We start from the raw sequence: 21,980 nt of genomic DNA, 5'->3' as shown, positions 1-21,980 counted from the left end.
AATAATCAAAATTTTAATATTTTTTTTAATACTTATACAATACAACGATAATATCTAACACTAAAAGGGAATTGCAGATAAATCCGTGTGTTATTATAAGCTCATAAATCCGCATATCAAAGAGAAGCAATAAAATGGGCAATACGAATTGCATTGTAAATAAATCACAATCTGCGCTCCGTACGAAGCACCGTGATTTTACATTTATTACGGGATATACGATTTTACAAGTTAATAAGCTCCATAGAACGTGAATAGAAACGTGGTTGAAGAGTAACTTCGAATACATAGAAATCCGAAATGAATTCGAGATGAAACCCGATAAAAATAGCGACTTCTACGTGTGTTAAAAGCATAATATAGAACGAAAGGTAGAACGAAAGAAAAAAAAGGACGGTGAGATGCCGTGGACACGAGTGGAAGGCAGAAGGCGAGTAGCTTGAATATAAGCCGTGTACGCTCATAAATTGCAAAGCATAAATAGAGAGATGCTCAGGATCGTTATACTATATCTAAAGAAAAGAAAGAATCAGACGAGAAGACGAAAGAGAGAGAGAGAGAGAGAGAGAACCAAGAATGGAAGAGAGAGTGCTTGTAAAACACTACACGCGCGTTTGTATCCCCGCGGAAAGTTTTTAAGAGAAACTACGTTCCGATAGAAATGTCAGTTTCGTGGAAATAGATGGGACTATGCTAGGAGTGTGGGTGCATGCAGCCTCCCTCCGGTCGCTGCATTATATCCGCTTTGTCAACTAGAAGTGGGTTACTGGCGCATCGATATGGGCCCGGGCTTCTCTCTCCCCTTCCCCCTTCTATCTCCCTTTCCCTTAAAAGCGTGATACGCCCGAGAAGCAGACCGTTATAACCGGATGGAATCATGATTTTTTTTAGCGCACCCTGCGCTTCGATAAAATATACATGACTGTACGTTGTGGTTCATTGTTAAAAAATGAAGCTCGATTTGGCTTCTACTCACGAAAAATTGTGAATAACGGCGATTTAAAATGTAATTTCGATGTATTTCTCAAAATGTAATTATTTCCGCGTTTTTTTATAAAACATGTTACAATCTTATTTTTACTTGTGAAGAGAACTTGAAGGAAAAGGAGGTCGAGAAAGTGCATGAAGATGAGAGAGGTAATATTTTTATCCTCGATTATTGTAAATTTAGAGAAATTGTCAAATTTGCAGAAGAAGCACTTGTAGAAAGAGACTGTACGCAGTGACCTGCACCTGCATGATGCAGCGTCACTGCTCTTCTGAAACACACCGGTGCAGCCTTTTAATAGTATGCAAAACGGCAACGCGAGAAATAACGATCTACCCGTTACTATTCGCAACAAAGACGAATCGCGATATAAGCCACCGGAAACAGTAGCGGGGTAGCAAGCGAGTATACTCTCTCGAGGGTCGCTAACCGGGGGGATCGATCGGCGTAACTTCGGTTAGACGTGCGCGCTCCCTTCCTCGCGAGAACGAGAAAGATATAATACTATACACGTAACTGTGCGCGCACGAGCGAGGGGAAAGAGGAAAAAAAAATAAAGAGGAATATCGGGAACGGGCCGCTGTTGGAAGCTAAAGGAGAGTCGAGAGCGGAGAAGAGCATCCCTCGGACAGGTTAGCATCCCCCAGAGTAGACCGGCCGATAGATCTAGAGCTTCTAACACCAACCTACCTTACCACCAACACCATCGTCGCCGCCGAAGCCACCGCCGATACCAGGCCAGCTCGGTGCTGATGGTGGACCTCCATTCTGCGAACTACGAAATGGACCCAGGAGTAACGCGAGGGATAAATTTACTGGCCGCCGCGCCGAACGTTCTCGTTTTAAAAATACAGCCTTCGTCCAACCGGTGAAAAAGGGATAGCACACCCGATGTGTATTCTCGCGGTGGCCACCTGGCCGATGGTGTGTGTGTGTGTGTGCGCGCGCGTGCACATACGCAAATGTATACGCGTCGGATAGGATTCTCCATCTAGTCGTGACACGTCCCTCTTCTCTCCCGTCGCGCATAAATCCGAGGGTAAGGTGCAACTAATTGAACCAACGGTTTTGATAAAGGATGAAGCGTCTCGTGTGTTTACCGATTCACGTTAATCATCTCACAAGCGAGCGTAGTTTTCGGCGTAATTCGTTATTCCGATCACGAGCGGATGATTTAATGTATAGTTTATTTTGTACTTGCGTACGTTACAAGCGTGGTCTATAAATATTTGTTTGTATATATGTATAAGACCCCCTTAAAATAATTGCCATTTGTAATTCCGGTATCGCATAATATTTTCGGTAATGCGCTGCACGTAATGAGGTCCGCAGATAATATCTTTATTGAAGTCGAAGAGCCGCACCTACGTGAGCTTACGTTTAAAATGATTTCGAAATCGCTCCGACATTCTAATTACGATTCTCCTGCATGGCGCTAATTAAGCGCGCTTTTAATAACTCTACTGTGCGGATTGTATTCTTGCGAATTAAATCTTTAGGCGATAATAGTCGATAATCGTTGCCGCGAGCGTATCTCCCAGGATTCTATTACGATCTCGCGAGCGGACAAACAGTCGATGCGAAATAGAAAAAAAAAAATAAATGATAAATTTACTCGACATAAACGGTCGGAAAATCCTGAAAATAGTGGAAAATTTACTTGTTAGTTTATTCTTTCCGAGCGATTCGATTGCGTAATATTCTTGGAAACGAACCGGAACTCCGTCTCTCCTGAAATTTCAGAAGTACCAAGAGCCAAGCGCGCATTTTTCTCTCTCTCTCTCTCTCCCTCATTTTGCCACAGAGTGATTTTGCGCCTCTTCTTTTGCTCCGAGCTTCTTTTCCCGTTCCCACCTGCCTTTCCTCTCGTTTTCGCGCTTTTCTCTCACTTACGAGGAAAGACAAGCTCACTTTTCAAATCACGCTGCATATCTCCTCCTCCCGCGGAATTTAATTCGAGGAAACATCTCGCTTGCGAATATATATACTCTTTTCCGGTGCACAATTTCCCGCATGGCGCAATTAAGATGTTCCGCGGATGCACCTCTTCCGGCAGCCGTCATTGATTATACATGCTTGAGTACGTACTCGAGAGAAATGCAGAGGATGCATGGCAAAAAATTTTACTCTTTACATGCTCATTACTATACGCACATCTTGGATTTAAGCAGACATCGCAGTCATAATGCAATAAGTTTGTGCGCTTATTTAAAATTTGCAACGCAAAACAGCGGAGTTCAACAATAGCGTAAAATCTTTCGGGGGATTTATTCATGCCTCACGCGATTTGTAACTTTAATCGCGGAATAAATATATTCGTGTTTTAATTAAAACAGATATTGTCACCATCGTTAAGCCGACTGTTCGTTTCTAGTTTGTGCAAGTGCGAGGATGAGTCGATTCCGGGCGCGTAAGCAGCTATGTCTCTCCAACTACGTTAACGAATAATGTCGAGTCCAAGCGGTCATTAATGGAAAGTGGTATAAGCGGCGGATGATAGAGCGCGCATGGTAAACGACACATTCATAACGTGCCGTGGTTAACTCGCCGAGGGGAAACTTTTAATTACGCTTTCTTCATCGGATGAATACGCGTCACTTAATTATAACTTTGCCCGGTTACTTAGTTAAGCCAAGTTGCAAAAGGATCTTAATATTGCCAAAAAAAAAAGTAGCAAAATGTACATCATTTTTTTTCGCCGAATTATCTGTCTTATTTAGTAATAGTTAATTTTTTTTAGTCGAAATATTCTTAAAACCCAGGTATAATATATTAAGGGAATAAGCACAATAAAATAATATAGTATTAAAAATTAATAAGATAACATATATATAGTATGCAATTGAGAATGTAGGCACAAAAAAAAACGAAAATAAAATGATCGTAAGTAGAATAAAAAATAGAAAACAGAAAGAAATCATGCATAAGATCGTAAGACTATATAAAAAAGAAAGGAAAGAAAAAGTTATATAAGTAGTACCAAGTGTAGTAAATGTACTTTATAAAACCGAAAATAACAAAAAAAAAAAAAGAGAAAGTATGAAGGCCGTGTATAGAGCGTGATATAACCTGATAATATAGCCTAAGCTGCAAGTTGTTGACATTTAGTGAGTATGATAGATTAAATATGCCGACATCTGTTTTAATATAGATATATAATCTCGTAAAGTAGTCTGAAATAATACTAATAGTTTGAAAAAAGATTCTTGGCTATATAAGTCTTTCCCTGACAGAAATTTATTCGAGAGATTCGCGATAGTAGAACAATAGTATTATAATTCAGCTGATCGCGCGAATCTAAAGTAAAAATTCATACGACGAACGCGGATACGTTGTATGCGTACATACGTGCACATATGTCAGAGTTGGAAAATATTCGCGATTGATGTCACGTGGATATTTGCCCTTAGCGCGCGCATTAGACAGGTCCAGCGCGGTTATCTCTTATCACGATCCATTCATAATTCGGCATTAAAGCGAGCTCGGTCGTCGCACAGATTTAGCTGGCTGTAAGCACTGCGGCGTCAAACTGCCGCAGCTGCACCGGTCCGTTGTAGGAAGCGGGCCTACCCGGGCGCTTCTATCGAGATCGTACGCCTGCATGTCCATTGCACACACCGTGCACTATCATACACGTCGGTGCATGAACAAATAGCGGCCATCTCTGAAACTGATGCAAACGCTCATACATAAATGCCGTTACTCTCACGATTCTGTTGACACATAATTTGCTTAATATATTGATGATAAAGTGAGTGCTATTAGAAATTTCAAAGGCATTGATAATATTTGTCATACATATAATACAACCAAGAATCGAGATATTCGAGTAACACGTCGTTATTAATTTTATTTCAAATCAGAAATATCTTGTTTATATGTATTTTTTTTTTTTTTTTTAATTTTGATATAGCAATATTTTGATATCGCGATAATCGAAAACGCAAAATTAGATAAAAACAAAACAACTTCGATTGAAGAAGATTGAAGTGATTTATACTTACAACGTTTCATTTAAATGCTTTGCACAATTAAATAAAATAATTCCATCAAAATGAAATAAATTCTTTATTCATATCTTTTACGTATGATGGATTCGAAATAACATAACGTGCTTCGATGACAATCCTCACGATCGCCGGTAACATACGGTCGATATTCACACGATCTTCGATGAAACTCGGTACGATAGTGCGTCGGAGGGACCAATAGTTAATGTACGCGCACGGAGATAACCGATATGACCCAGTTCTACGAGAGGCACGACTATAACGCGGGCCTGGATATCGTCTGTATCGACAATCGTGATTGGATACAGAGATTCGTCGTCATATATACCCGCATACAGCCAGGTTCCCGGCATTGCCAGTCGTCCGCTCCTCCAGATGTGCATTGATTTCTCCGTTCAAACGTATTGCATTGTAACTTCGCCGTCGCAGCTGGGAGAACTGCTAGATTATCGCTATTAAGGACTTTACAGGAAGGGCGTGGCTTGAAGCGCAAATATCTGATCTCCACAGTTCAGAGAATCTCTCGATACGATGATAAACTGGAACGCGGAAATACACCGATCCTCCTCCATTTCTGTATCGTGCGAGCATTCGTAGTTGCTGTAAAGCCTGCTCGATCTCCGAATATATGAAGATCACATACGACAAATGAGACCATGCGGATCTCGTGATATCCGGGCAAAGGCTGGAAAAGCCTTGTTTAATACGCGAGATCGTAAGCATCATTTCGTCGCGTCTAATTCGATTGTCGAGATAATCATCGAAACGAGATATCGAGATACGTCCAACGATCGTTACGAACGTATACCGAAATAAGTAAAAATAATTACGTTGATAGAGCGATGGCGGGTCGCCAAGCGCAATACGGCGACTCTGCCAAAATCAGATATCTTGTTGTTGCGGTCGGATATATTATCCAACGAACAGACATGCAAATAAAGGAAAATACGCCACGTGACAGTCGAGGCAAATATACCACGAAGATATATAAGAAAATATATCTTTCTCTTGTGTATTAGCTTCATTAACTTGCATCATACGTCTATCTTATTTAGCCCCCGTCGCGCGCGCGTGTTGCGAGAAAATGTTTTAAATATTCTGGAACGCACGTGCAGCGAAATTTGATTACGTTCTACCAGCAGTGTATAATACAATTGTAATGTTCCTATATATATCTTTGACATTTTATAGTAGCGTACATACATCTGCATTTTCTTTATATTTATCCTGCTTTCTATCGAGATATATAATTGTTACGCAGGAGGTAAAAATCATCGATCTCAACGACTTTTCTATCTTCTACATCCTTTACCGCGCTTTGTGAAATACTGCACGTCGAAGTCGCGATTTCGTCTTTTAATTTCGGCATTCGTCTTTGACGACGCGTAATCGATGCGATCAGGGTTTCAGGAAATTGCCTGTTCCCCGTGGATATACAGGTCGTTCACGACATACAAGAGGCCGCCGTCGCAGAAAGGCGTTCCTCCTGGATGAAATCCAGGCTTTACCGCCTAAGAATATTAAAGTGCTCTCGCGATTGTGAGACGGATCGGTAAATCAGGAAACGCAGGTACATCTCCTCCGTGTTTTAAAACCTTGCTAAAACGATGAGTTTTATCAACGAAAGATAGAAGAAAATTACTATGCTGCGAGCTCGGAATGAAAATGTCCCGTGCAACACGGCGAATCGAAAGATTCAACTGCTTGCATTTTAATTGATATCCTACTTTATTTCTATTTTTCGACAAATTTGCATATCTAAGAAATTGCAAGAAAGAAATTGAATCAATATCAAAAATAACGTATACTGCACAGAATCCATTCTCCTTTTTTATTATATTAACATTTCTCGATATTATATCACATTTATTGTATTAACAAAATGCAATTCGTACGCGTGATAATCATCGTAAACGCGTGAAATCATTTCGCAAAACACAGATTCTCACTGCGATTCCGCGAAGAAAGAATGACCAGTCAATGATTAATTGCTCGTAATTAGTTTCGCGACACGTTCGTAAGCGTCAAAGTCACCAAGAGGGCGATTTCTCGGAGCAATTTATCAGTAATTCATCTTATTTTTCTTACTTTCGGACCGGAGCGTGGAGGAAAAGGGCCTGGGCCAATAAGAAAGATGCATGGCCACGAATATCGTGTGCGTGATATTCCTGAATATAAATTATGAATAATTGCGGGAGCGAGCTCGGGGAAGGTTGCGCCCCGTGAAGTGAATAGTTTCGTTAGAGGCGGGCTTCAATAAATTGTTGCTGAGCTTTCTGACGCTCGTCCGCCGTTTTAATTTCGCGCATGGTGAGAAAGTACCGCTAAAATGGTCGTCGTAAAAGGCGAACGTAAGAAACAGACTCGCAATAGTTGCTTTCATTGTTCTTCGTATTTTTTTTTTTCTTTTTTGCAAGGACAGATGCGACAAGATGCACGCGATGGCGCAACGACAGGATGGATATCGAAAAGGGGTAGAGATCTAAAAATTGGGCGTTTGTTGCTGCGGATGCGAGTATGAGTAATAATTCGTGGAGCCGTAAAGCCCCATGTATCGTGTGCGAAGTGTACCAGCGAATTTATCGCGCGCTTGTTACTGCTCTTTGTTAGTGAAACCGTCGAAATGTTATTGATGACTGGGACTCGTATAACTTTGGATATAACTCTGGACAAGGAATCGATTTTGGGAGCAACAAAAATTACGTTTGAAAGTATAACGGAATAGTATTACAAAAGGTTATATATACGAAATTTATTTCGATTAACTTTTGTAACAATTCAAAATAAAATTCCGAGCTGCATGTACGTCACAGATTCGTCGATTTATTCGCGTTATTCGCGCTAAGACCGAATATAATTTATCGCGCGTACAGGTTACATGCAAGATTTCTCATAGAGGAACATTAAATCGTCGCGATACAGGCGGTGCATAATATATCAGGATCAGGAATTGGATTTTCTGATCAATTAACAGTTAAAGCCAAACTAAGTGTTTGTCATGGCGAGTTAAAGTTTCCGGGAGCAGAGTTACGGTGCTCGTGATTCGTTAAGCCAAGCCATCGATATCTAGTCGATCGGAGAGCAACTTTTGTGCATTGTCTATCTTGCGTGCGTTCCTCTTTATTTTCACTCAATAAATAGCAGTCCTTATATAACGTTCCAATTCACAAACGTAACATAGTGACTTTTATTATACAAAATTTGCAAGGTTTTCTTGGTACTAATATTTCAGTTTCAGTTTAATTAATTCATTTGTCATTTAATTGTTATTTACTTGACGTTCGATTCTATTTATTTATTTGTTATTGTAGTCAATTAATTCATGTAATTAAAAATTACATAATTAAATTTTATTAAAAATAAAGACGAAACAGATTTCCTTCACAATTTTATTGATTTTTTTTATAGATTCTGCTACGAATGCTATATCTACTTAAACGAAAATTGAAAATAACTCAATTGTTTTATTTATTTGTTATTTGTTGACGATCTAAAACAGCAACTTTATATTCGATGAGTCTATTGTTAACGAGAATCAAGTGTCCAAGAAGTTACGGTTACATAAACCACGCGGTCGTTTTTGTTTCTCTCTTTCGGTAGCCGTCAACAATATTTTGTAACTTTGCATTAAATCGATATTCGATAACGGCCACGAAGAGTGAATTTTCTTTTTTGTCTTATTTTTAATTTCGTCAACGCCAAAGGCACACGATCGATAAAGCAAGGAGCGCCATCGCGGGTGGTCATCTATAGAAAATGTAATATGTTCAATGATAGTAAACCAGCATGGTCGAATGGAGATTCAGCTTTGTGTTTTGCGGTCGTGACACTGCAGGTTGGATTTATCTGTATGTAACGCCCCTAGAAATTGTTCAAATACGCTTGATTGACTCACTCTGATTTTAATGAAGTTTACTGCGAGCTATCGCGTTGTATGTAACGCATCCAACCACTCATTATTTTGTGAATTAGGCGAATATATCCCATAAGGATAATTCTATCCTTGCGTATTAATACGAACATTTACAGCAAAGCTATGAGAAATAACTTTGTATCGCAAAGATAAAAAAACGGTTATCGTATTTATTAGAATTTAACAAATTTATCCGCCTTTATGACTTTTTCTAAGGTGGAGAGACATCGTTTATTAGACGTCTTTCCGTAATTTTTCTCGAGGATTGCCCATAATATCGATTAATGCGGGATATCTCTTTCAAGTACGGTCAAACGTGTCTTTCCTATTATTTCGAGAAGCTCTAAATTAATACTCCCCAGATTACCCGAACCTTATCTACGGACCGTTACGAATGAAAGAACTATAATTCTGCCGAGACGATGCGTAAATTCTGTTGCAAAAACTCTATCACGATTACAAAAGCAAAGAAGAACGGACGGTAGTTACTCGGCGTTTCTGCATACGCCGCGCTACGCGATTTATTTTCAAATCGGAGGTATTGAAAAATTTATGACTCGTCTTATCATACACCACGAAAGAGAGTACCGAGAGAAAATAAAAATGTCCCGTATTATCTGGAAGGTTATTTCGTTCTATGTAGCGATGCCGACATCCCGCCAGCAGCTGCTACGGCAAATTTATTTGCGTAGCTTTGAGAGATCACGTTACATACTCAACATTGCCGTAATATTACTGAACTGACGACGAAGGAAAACAGTTCTCTTTTTTGCATGTTTCACGTATCGTAATCTCGCAGAAAGTTTGTAAAAATTGAAGGAATAAAATTCCTTTAAATTTTCTGTAACTAAACGCACGCGTTACAAAAGATTTTCGAGAATCCTTACATGTAGTATACGTCAATTCGATAGTAGATTTTAATAAAACATGTACAATGCGCGATCGTAAATGGGACATTCCGTTAGATATAATAAAAATGAAATCGTAAAAAGCCAGAGTAAGCAGAATGATCGGTACTTTTATTTCTCTAAGCGTGCATAGTATACCGATTTCCGTGATATTGGAGCGTATCATATTCTCGCAAGCAGAACACAATAAAAATAAAATTTTAGTGACGTTAATCGATTGCATTCAAAACCATCTCTTTATACAGATAAATCCATCGAAATTTTATCTTATAGACACTCGGAAAAATGAGCACGTAGAATTATTATTAAGCCATTAACACACTGCAGTTAATAATAAGAAATCAACAATCAGCTGTTCTTAACTATTAATAATAAAAGAAGAACTAATAAACAGGAATTTTAAGAATTAATAATTAATTAATTTTAATACTAATTAAATAATGAATTATTAATGGGTTTTAAATATTGTTTATTAATTATTGGAATTATCATAAATATAATAGCGTTATAATTAACATTATATTAATTGCTAGCATTAAAATAATAAATAATTAATTAATTTCCAACTCTATATATAATAATCGATTTAACTTCAAGAAACAAAACATCAAGAATTTAATTGAAAACAATACATGGGATCGATACGTTCCGCATACTATATTTTGCACGCTACGTATGCTCAACTTTGAAAACTTATTCTCGATTGTAAAATATTTAAAAACCTATCTTGGACTATCTCCTATCAAGATTGTTTTTCGTTTTCTTCGTTTGTACGAAGAGCGGCTGTCGCAAGTCGCTTGTCTACCATTCCTTCCACCTCGTATCTACCTTGTCTTTTTCCGTTTTCCATTCCGTTCGTGCTGAGTCGACTAAAACAACCTGGCAATTACTCCCCGAGGATCGTTACAACCGAGAAAACAATCTTGCTGGTTGTACGAAGACGAAGACGCAGTTCGACGGGGCGCGACCGAATCGGCACGGGCTCGACTTAATTTCAGACACAATCGTAATTTTCGTGTCTAACGTTGCAGTTACCGTTCGCGAAACGAAGATGCCGTGTCCCAAGATGTTTCTGCAGCCGTTCCATTAGTCGCGTGCACGATGAATATTGCATGGATTTATAGAGAAAATTCTTCCTCGTATTTATCGATCGTTAAAATTTCAAACTTCTTCTCGCTCGAGTCTTACATACTTTTCGCAAGTTTTATCTTTCTTTATGTCTCTTTAAACTTACATCTACAGGCCCGATGCTCGTCAGTTACAATACATTACGATCTCTCGTTCGACTTATCGATCGTCTTATAAATAACAAAAGAGATATCAAGACATGGCTTTTATAAATATTTTTCGTGAAGTATTCATCCGGATATATCGGCGACACGAGACAAATAGACGAAATTATACATTATGTTGATTACGATGTAATCAACATTCACGTATGCTCTCGTGTAAAGTGTATGTTTCTCTATTTGAAATCCAATATCGGCGAGGACCGTTATAATCTAGCAGTATAACCAATACCAATGGGGGATGGCCCAATAATGAGCTAATAACCCTCCAGCTCGCCGTTCACCAAGTGCTATGAAATTAGCATAGATTGTTGTGGCACGAAGATCAGCCTCGCATATACGATGTGTTCGCCGCGACAAATTGACGCGAAGGAAGATCGAAAATAAATATTTATCTATCTAAGCATAGTAAAAAACTTGCGTGAATATACATCGCCTATCAAGAGCGAGTATATTTTGCATGCTGTATATTTCGTGAAATTTAAATATGCATTTTTAATATAAATAAAAGTTTCATCCTCCATTTGATTAAAAAACCATTTATAAAATCAAAAGTTCTTTTCTATAATAGCGCTAAAATTTAATAAGATAACACTAGACTGTTCATATGACGAGAATTTTTGCTTGTAACGCCCAGTTCATAATGCATCAGATTTTTATCTCTTATGTAAAAGCGGCCTTTGTTAATAATAATTACATAAAGCTTGTGTCGGGTAACGTATGCAAGCGACGTTCACAGTACTCGTGCTAACGTTTTACACTAAATTAAGCGTTGTTTGACGTATAACGATGCACGTTTGCGCGTTTTACGACGCGAAGGTGCTCACCGCATTATACATCGTTTAGTTAGTTATATAAGCGTCCAAGTAGCGTGCCCACAGGCTAATATTCGCGCTTCGAATTTATCGCCATGTAGGAGGGTAGTCTCTTGGGATTGTCACGAGTCCGACAACTTTATTTTCGCCATTTGTGAGTTTGGCTTTTCGTATCTATTACAGCGGTTTCCCCAGGAAAATGAGCGGCCCGAAGGAACTTTCCTGTTGGAAGGAATATCCCGTGGGATGGTGGCCGCTAGAGCGAATGAAAGAGAAAGAAAGTGATAAAGGAGAAAGGAGGAAAGGGAGAAAAAAGGCGACGGGACACGTATTCAACGTTAGCCACGTGCTCGTAAGAAAAAATAACTTGGAGATTGACGTTCCCGACGTTATCAATGATATTGATATTAGCTACATAACTGACGAATTCATGACGACATTGCGCGATAATTAGGCTTGCAACTTTGATCTAAAGGATTGCGCGCGCGCGTCGGCTTCATAAAGAGAAGTACGACGCAGCGGGATGAGAGATGTCTTGTTTAGGTAATTTCATTTCGTCATTCACGTCGAGAAGTTTGCATTGGCGGTATTAGCGGTGCAACCGCATACATACACACTTTCTCTCTTCTCCTATCCTCTCTCTCTCTCTCTCTGTTTCTCTCTCTCTTTCTCTTTTGCTCGAGCTTGAGTTGTTAAATATTGAAATGCTATGGGTGGCGGTGGCGTTCGTATTTCGAGATGCTTCGTACATATACGAGTTGATGCTTCGCTTTATTATTAATCGGCATCTGGATTTTAACATGACGTTGTGTACGTAAGGCAGCTATCCCCTTGAGATTTCATTAACACTTGGAACATTGGGCGAGTTATTTAACTTTGTCCTGTATCCGGTACAATTGCAATTCGTGCGAACGCAGGTATGTGCGAGGATCCTAAGTTTTGTTGGTAATTCCTTTAGCTCGGTTAACTATGCTCGGATTACGTCTTTTACTATTTTACGCTCTGAATTTGTCCTTTTCCCTCCGGTCTCCACACGATGCATGTATGTGTATGTTTGATATGAATGTTATTAAAAATTTCTGGTTTACGCAGTTATTCCGTTCTCGTACATTCCGATGCAATGTGAAAGTTATGTAATGAGAGTTAGAAAAAGTACGCGTGCACTATGTATCCATGTTTGATATGTAAAAGCTGCTCCGATTTTGCGACAAAGTTTCATTTGCGCCGTGTGTATCAACTAGGAATGACGGAAAAGCGAGACGTATGGAAAGCGAACTATCGATGTACTCCGTAGGCGCACGCGATAGAACGTATAGAACCAGGCTCATTAATATTGCACCGCGATAGCATCTGCTAGCAGCTGATAAGTTCGCGTACATTTAGTAGCGTGGCATGTTCTTTCTGTCTGCCTTTATCGTCGAGGGTAACTACTTTCGCGATTAGCGTCTCTTCGTCATTTCGTAGCAGAAGCTACGTACGTAAAAATGTTGAGAAATTTTTCATAAATTGATTCGATAATTCAAATTCTTTTCCCTTCTATAAAACGTATCGCTCTCTCATAAATCTTAGAGTAAACATATTTCACGTGTGTAATTCAATTTACCCAAAAATTCATTTTTTGAATCCGGAGCTACGGTATCGCGTCGATCGAATATCGATCGTCGATATATTCATCCTTATACGACCGAATAATATGCATACATCAAAATGCATGGGCTGGATGAACGTCACCGATGGTCCGTCGCTATAAACTATCCGCCTCATTATGTTCTCCTGCGATGCACGGTATTTGCACAGTCCGTATAATGCACATCGAGCAGCTTCGGCGACAATATTAATTTTCGCCGTATTGCACGCCCGTGGTGGGTTATCGGGCGTCAGTGGGTTAATTAAATCGTGATTTTCGCGGCGTGGGAATACGCGGGGACGATCACCCGGCCGTAAAATTAATATGCTTGAAAGAATCTTCTATTCTCGCAGCCGTGACACGAGACCCTGATTTTCGCTTCGAAATACTGTATTTCGAAAGAATACTGTATTTCGGAGATAATTTTATAAGAGAGCATTTGTGTGATTAAATGAAAAATGGATGATAATCCGAGTAACGAGAGAGGCCGATTGAAACACGAGCTTGCCGACTGATCATGAATACGCCTTATATTTCCGCTGCGGAATGTCATTGAATATTATGACATTAATTAGTGTGACAAGCACGAGGCATCAGCCGATGATACCTCGCGCGTTTATGGACAAAATGGGTGTCAAATTCCATATCCCGGCGAGAGCTGCAAATATAGGCGATACGAATGCATATTTGACAAAGGAGGGAATATTTATCCATCGCAATAATGGAATGTGAAACTTTCAGATTTCTCTGACACCGCGGGATTAATCGATCACGCGATTGCCGTTGCTCGGCAATCATATTAACCTAATAATTACAACGTCCACGTAATTGCCTCGCGTAAAAACGAGCGACACGGCTATTAAAGAGTGTACATAGCACGATTAATAATTTTTTTTATAACCTAATCTTTTTTTTTTTTTTTACAGCCCTTAGAGAACGGTACCGCGATGTATAATATTGTATCGCGAGAGAGACGAGCTCCCGCGATGTTATCAAAGAGTGAAAATCCATTAATAAAACTGTATTAGCGCGCGCAATGTTGCACGTATGTGTGCGACACCCGTTCGATTAACTATCTGCAAAATGAATAGTCACACACAGTCGCGGTATAGTGAAATATATTCGCGTATAGCTTCTTCTCGCTATGCTACATATCACCACCTCTCAACGTGGCGCGCTCCACATAACACATATTACGCTTCCGTGAGTTATAAATTGGATCACGTCGCTGCATTATTCATGATCCCGAAGGGCGTCAAAGCCGTTTGATTCATTTCGTATCCGCGCGCTAGACATCACGACGACGCGTATGGTGGCTCGGAGATTCCTACTCTTGACCGATATGATATCCCCATCGCCCGTACCGCCTTTTCTCTTTCCTCTTTTCCCGTCTTTTTCTCTCCGCTCGGCTTTTCTTTCCCAGCGATTTTACTTTCAACGACAGATCGACCGTACGTCACATATTTCATATTAGAAAAAAGTATGAAAAACGATGAAGGGTAACACGCGCGATATTGTGCACGCTGCTTTTTTGTTTAAACATAGAATAATAATAATAAAATTTAGAGAGAGAGAAAAATGTCGAGCTTCATTTAGAGAAATGTATAATCACGTACAATGCAAACTTTTCTCGCGTGACCATTTATCAGAATTAATTTTCTCATTGGATTTAAAATTTTTGATTTAATATTTTTACATTACATTTATAATTAGGTAAAATAATAATCACTTTACCTTCTCATTTTTTAATAATATAATATTGAATTTTCTGAAAATATTCTGGGATCATAATTATATAAATTTATTATCGTAAAAATATATCACAAATTTTATTTCTTAATTCGGGACTCTCAAACTGCTGCGAGATTGTCCTAGTGAAGCACCGTTATGTCTCGCAGCGTCCTGCGTTTGCGGAAAAAAAAAAAAGAGAAACAAAAAAGACGTACAGGTAAAGAGCTGTAAGAGAAAAAACGACGCGATGAAGCGTGAATTTATCACCCGGGCAAAATTTAACCCAGTTACGTGGACGCGATCTTTTAATTCAGCGTGCAATTATGTGCCGGCATTTTCTATATTCCCTTTTTGAATGTAGATTTACAGCGCCCGGCGCACAATGTGCTTTTGGCTCTGCTTCGCGGAAACTTTCCCCCCGTGCTCTCTCGGCTGCTAGGTGAGAATTATGGGCATCCTCGCTAAGGTGTTTACAGCAAATGTAGATTTTAGTCGGTCGCATAGCCACGCATTCAGCGCTAAAAGACGTTTTATCGCCATATCCGCAGGTGCGCTCTTACCACGACTGATAAAACCGAGATGAGAAACGCCGAAATGGAGATTTCGCCATTTCGCCGACAAATTCCCGCAATTTTCAATTTATTTTCTCCCGAGGTCTGCTGTCCTACGGCACCATCATAAAAAAAAATATTTACTTTTGTTATATGAAATATTGTCGAAATAGTGGAAATATTATCATAAATAGTGGAAATTATTTTAAAAAAGTGAACATAAATCCAGTATATTATTAAACATCGATATGAAATAGGGGAAATTACTTTAAAAAGTGAGTACAAATTGAATATATTATTAAATATCGATGAGTGTGCACACACTCTTGATAGGCGATTTATTCTTTGTTAAAAAAAGACAAGATTTGAATCGTTTATCTTATGCTTGAGATTGTCTTGAAATGTATTTCAACGGCAATTGAATTATGGTATAATTTACTCACCATTATGCATCTGCTACACGCGTATTTGCTATATGTAGATTTCTCCTATTCGTTTTTCCAAATTTCACGTAGAAGATTCACACATACATACATACATCATAAGTTTGTAAAAATGCACTTGATCAAACGCCCGCGCAAATTTACACGATATGCGATTTAATATTTAATGATTCGAAGCGTATTTACTTTTGTATACAGACTAGCATATTTATTTCCAACATGGGAAATGCGCCGGTGATTTCCACTTCATTGCGAAAGACTATTGCTAGCAATATTTCACTCTCGATATATCTAATATTCGTAATGCAATTATTATATTTTATCGATTAAAAATCGTATATAATTACTAATTATAAAATTATCATATTGGTAATATTAGAAATATTACAGGCAATGTTCTATTTCGAATAAGAAAAGATATTTTATATTATATATTATGTTTTATAATATATATTTTTGCGTCGAGCTAATTCCAAAAAAGGACAACCAATGCTTGTGTCCTTTTCTCGCAGCTGGCGAAAGCGAACGCGAACGGTATTGAATAAAATATCAAATATTTCTCGTAATATTTCTCTCCTTCTAATATGATATAATAATGTGAATTTTCCTCGTGAAATTTTGCAGCGAATAGGCATATGTATGCGTAATATCGGTTGACGAATTATTCAAAAATTTTACCTGTTATTCGAAGAGTAACGGACGCGCAGACGCGCGAGGGATAAGAGTCTGATATTAGAACAAATAAATATACTATGCGTCATCTTGTGTCGATGAGAAAGTACGTAAGTAATGAGCAGGATTGTAAGCAATTGGCATCCCTGGCGAGCGACTTGTGCGAACCCGCTCTTTTTTCCGCGTTCTCTCTCTCTTTGATCGTAAAATATTAACCACCGCAAAAATATACACGAGAGACGGAAACTACAGAGTAAATTTCGTTGTTAAATATGAAATATCGGACACGTATTTTTTCGATTACATCGTAATTTTGAGAATATTGAATTAGATAAAATAAATATTTTATCAGACGATGTTTAAACGAGCGCAATATCGCGCGCGCGCGCGCGCTAATAGTCGAGATTTCACCAAAAGCCCTGGCGATTGACATGAGAACCCCTTGAAACTCGTCGCGTTTCCGTTAGTCGTCGAACGGTAACGGTCGCGAGTAGTTGAATTTCTCGGAAGTGTCGAGTATATATAATGTATCGGACTCTTATCGCTATTACGTTGAGAGATTAAGTATCTCGTGAGCTTTATTTAGTGAGTCGCGCGGTCAACATACGTTGCGTCGAGATTCTACGATGTACGCTTTAAGTAGTGGCGTATGTGCAGCGCCCCTTTAGTACAATCGCGCGCTAGTCGCCGAATGACCGCCATGATGCGTAGTCGAGTTTCGGGAGTGCCGAGGAAAATAGCGGGCGATTATCGTCATCGTATCGGAAATTAATATCTCGCGACTGGTAGTGATCGATGTATAATCGTGGTGCGTGAATCGCGGAGGCTTTATCGAGGGTGTCTCGTTTCGACGAACGTCCTGGCCAAGCATGATCCCTCGCGCGTCTGCGCGTCCGTTACTCTTCGAATAACAGGTAAAATTTTCGGATAATTCGTCAACCGTTATTACGCACGCATATGTCTATTTGCTTTAAAATTTCACGAAGAAAATTTACATTATTATATCACATTAGAAGGAGAGAAATATTACGAGAAATATTTGATATTTTATTCAATATCGTTCGCGTTCGCTTTCGGCAGTTGCGGGAAAAAGATACAAGCATTGGCTGTCCTTTTTTAGAATTAGCTCGACGCAAAAATACGCGATATAAAATATCTCTCTTTATTCGAAAACACGTCTGTCGCGAAGTTTGCCTCGGAGATAAACACGAGGACTCGCCGGACGATTCCTGGAATCCTCAGTGGTAGGGGAGTGGGGGAAGACGCGAGCTCGCGCGCCTTCGCAGTCGCGATCGTCCGTCGCGATTAGTTGAATTTCAGCCACACAAAGTATCGAACGATGTGTCGTGATTTCCATTTTAGAAATCGTCTATCGCGAGTGAGTGTGATCGAACCTGTGCGTCGATCATTAACTTTGTCGAGCGATCTCTTTTTGATGAATGCCCTTGGCCATTGGCAATGTGACAACAAACTCTCACAACACGTTTACGCATCTACTAGTTGGACCGAAATGGCAATCGTATATACGCGAGTTTCGAAATGGATCAAAAGTATAATATATCGCAATTGTCCCGTGTCTAACATAAGTGCCGCGAATGATAGCGAATAACGTGATAACGTGCTGAATGGATCGTCACGTATAAATGTCGTGCCGGAAAAAAAGTATAGAGCGTATATTATGGTTACGCGAGTGTTGTGAATACATATCGGATAATCGAGACTCGATCGAAAATATAAAATAAAGTCGCGTATAAAGTGAATTTTCCCGAGGAAGTATATCGCGAGTGTTTTTCGATAATGGTTAATATCTGAATAAATATGTGCATCGGAAGTGTCGTAAAAAAGTATCGTGCAATTTCGTTGAATTTTAAATATCGCGACCATCGTGGGTGATAGTAATACAGTTACATGTGATGGATCATCGATCATGGATATAATCAAAGCGTTGGATAGGAAGATAAATGGATTAGACGACGAGGAGGAAAATGACGCGGTGAGTTTATAATTATAATCATAATTAATTAGATCTCGTATTCAATCCATATGCGGTGGATTGATACGATTGTATAATAATTAATCCCATTTTTTATGAATACGCGTTAGGCAAAAATGTTTATTATAATAATATTACAGAAAAATTATTTTTTAAAAATGTACCTCAAAAGTAAGATGTATTTTTCATTCATATTTTCCCAACAATTTTTACAATACGTTATTTATAATGATAATGATTAACACGGAAATAACTAAAGCGTATATCATTAATTTTTATATTGTAAAAAAATGCGCAAAATTTATTTTCCCATCTTATAAAATGTCGTATAAAAATGGAACAATTATTATATCAAATGTTGATATAAATATAGTCAACCTAATTTAATCGATAGTAACATAGTAAACATTACGATTGGACTGGCACGCGACGGAAAATTTATATCTCGGATAGGATCGATAATTCCCCGCACTATTTTCGGCGAGAATTGATTTATTTATCGCGCGCAATAAATAAATCAAAAGACACAAGAGAATCGAATTCAATTATTAATCATTTATATTTAACGGAGGAAGTTAACGATATTCGATCGTTCGTCACTTTCAATTTCTATATCGCGGAAATACACGAGACCTTGATTCGGACAAACGCGTGTTTTTCGAGCGAGAAGAAACATTTATCGTCATTAATTGCATTAATTTTACAATAATATGAATTAATGAAAATTATTGCGTGCACGCGCTTCTCATTTCCGTGCCGCTTCATATCGAGCCTTCTCGCTTTTCTCTCTCGATATTGTAATAATCTTGTTCGTCTCGATTGTTACGCATATGAGTACACGTAGTCGCGAGCGCGCGTGTATGCGCGACTTTGGTCCGATCCGCTAGATTATGTAACACAATTGTAGATTGAATGAAATTAGACCGTAAGGGAGGAAGCAGACTCCATATATTTTCCCTGACGACCGGCTTCTCTCTCGAGGCAGATTTCTGAAATTAATATAGAAACTTTGAGAGTGCCGTTCCGCTAACAACCTCTGTACTCCTCTAAGCCGCGTTCTCGAAACACGAAACATTTCTCTCTCTCTCTCTCTCTCTATCTATCTCTCTCTATCTATCTATCCATCTATCTATCTTCTTCTCTCTCATACTTTGAAAATCTATTTTTTCGAAAACGGACGCGTGCACGAGCGTTATCAGCGCGCCGGCTGTTCACCGATGAAAATTTATTTTGAATGAATACCCGGCGTTCATCGACGAAGTAGCCCGTGTGTATCCGCTCGTGTTCACGGTAGACGCGGCGCTCTTCGACATTTTAAACTTAAAATTGCTTTTCCGAATGAATGTATGAATTTTGTTCCACCGATTAACTTGGTTGCCCCGCGCGCTCGCTCGCTCGCTCGCTCGAGGCAATCGGCGGGCTAACAATGGCAAAATGTCGGTCGAGAAAAACTGGAGCTTAAAAAAAAAAAATAATAAAAAAGAGAGAAATAAAGGAAAAGAGAGAGAGAGAGAGAGAGAGAGAGACAAGGGGTTTGGATGAGAATATATAGTCATAGTCGGGATATAAAAACGTCATAGTCGCGCCGCTAGTTCGGCGATGGCGAAACGTTCATCGCGCTCGATATCGCCAAAAATGTTTTTCACATTGTATTGTTCACCGTCTTGATGCTTGTTGCGCGATGTAACGTCGTAACCGGCCGTACTTTATCGACGAAATTGATTCTCGATTGAGAAAATGGGAACCGTCCTCGAAACGTGCACCGAAATGTCTGTCGGTGAAATTTTTCTTCCGTACGATTTAATACGCGCGTTCGACCGTTTCGTTGGATTAACGTCGACGATCTATGCAACGAGGGCGCGTGCATTTGTATTAGCATAATCGTCGGCTTCAACGGCAGATGGAGATTTTAGAAAGATGGATGTTTTGCGTACGTAAAATCGTACCTTTCAGGAATTCCGTCGAAGCGCGCTCTGGAAATATTTCATATTCGATTATTTAATGGCCGCGATATGACAATTTAATGCTTCCGCGGTCCGTTAATGTCCGTTATGCTTCGGAACCATAAATCGTGGTTTAGTTTGACATAACCGGGAAATGCACATAACATAAGTAGATTATCTAATGCAAAATAGATTAGCGCAGATATGAGAAACGAAACTCTACAACGTCGGGAAGGTCTTTCCCTGATAAATTACACGGGTAATGGATGCTATTTCAAAGCAGCGGCATATTATCATCGAGGATATCCCATTTTACACAGTGAAATTTTTCGATAATATACGTGTAGAAAAAGGGAATGTTTTACATAAATATATTCCTTTATATTATATATATATAGTCATTAATGAAATAATTATAGAGTTAAAATAAATTGTCATTCTTAGTCCCCTTGTAGAAATTAACAATTTATTTTAACTCTATAATTATTTCATTAATGACTTTATTTAATAATTAATATAAAGTCTTGGCAATAGACGATATACTGATCGTTTAATTGGAGTCCAATGATAGACTTAATTAACTAAATTAATCCAGTACATTAATATCTGAAATGTTTAATCAATATTCTCATTAAGGACGGCAGTCAATAATTCCGTTACAATATTTTTATATGTAATATAATCATGTGTTATATATTTTTTTAGTTTTTACTTATTGTTAGATATGCAGTACAATTTATGTAATTAAAAATAAAATTTGCTGCATACAGAATTTAATAGCATGTAAACATATATGTATATTTATTTATTACATAATATTTTCTTTTTTCTTTTATATTTTATATTTTATTTTGCGTATTAAACATGAAATAACATTTTTTTCGTAGATTTTGTTAAAACAAAAATTAATCAATACCCCTGCCACCTCTGTTTTTATATGTAAACCGTAATAATAAACCGTAATAAATCGACGGTAATAATAAATTTTTCAATGTGCGAATCGCGTTCAAAGGGACGTATTTAAAGGGACAAGGGAATAAATATTTGTTGCCTCGGGAGGAATATTTATTCGACATCCGCGTAAATGCTAGAGCGTC

General features: G+C 38.6%; 1 protein-coding gene across 1 annotated transcript in view; it reads left to right on the top strand.

Moving 5' to 3' along the window:
- Window positions 1–21,980, top strand: part of LOC115242514 (tyrosine-protein phosphatase 99A) — a 279,771-nt gene that overhangs the window by 161,546 nt on the left and 96,245 nt on the right. The window lies entirely within an intron of this gene.

This window comes from Formica exsecta, unplaced genomic scaffold (genome assembly GCF_003651465.1).
Source record: "Formica exsecta isolate Colony F162 unplaced genomic scaffold, ASM365146v1 scaffold60, whole genome shotgun sequence".
Classification (NCBI taxonomy): domain Eukaryota; kingdom Metazoa; phylum Arthropoda; class Insecta; order Hymenoptera; family Formicidae; genus Formica; species Formica exsecta.
This window is presented reverse-complemented; position numbering and strand designations above follow the sequence as displayed.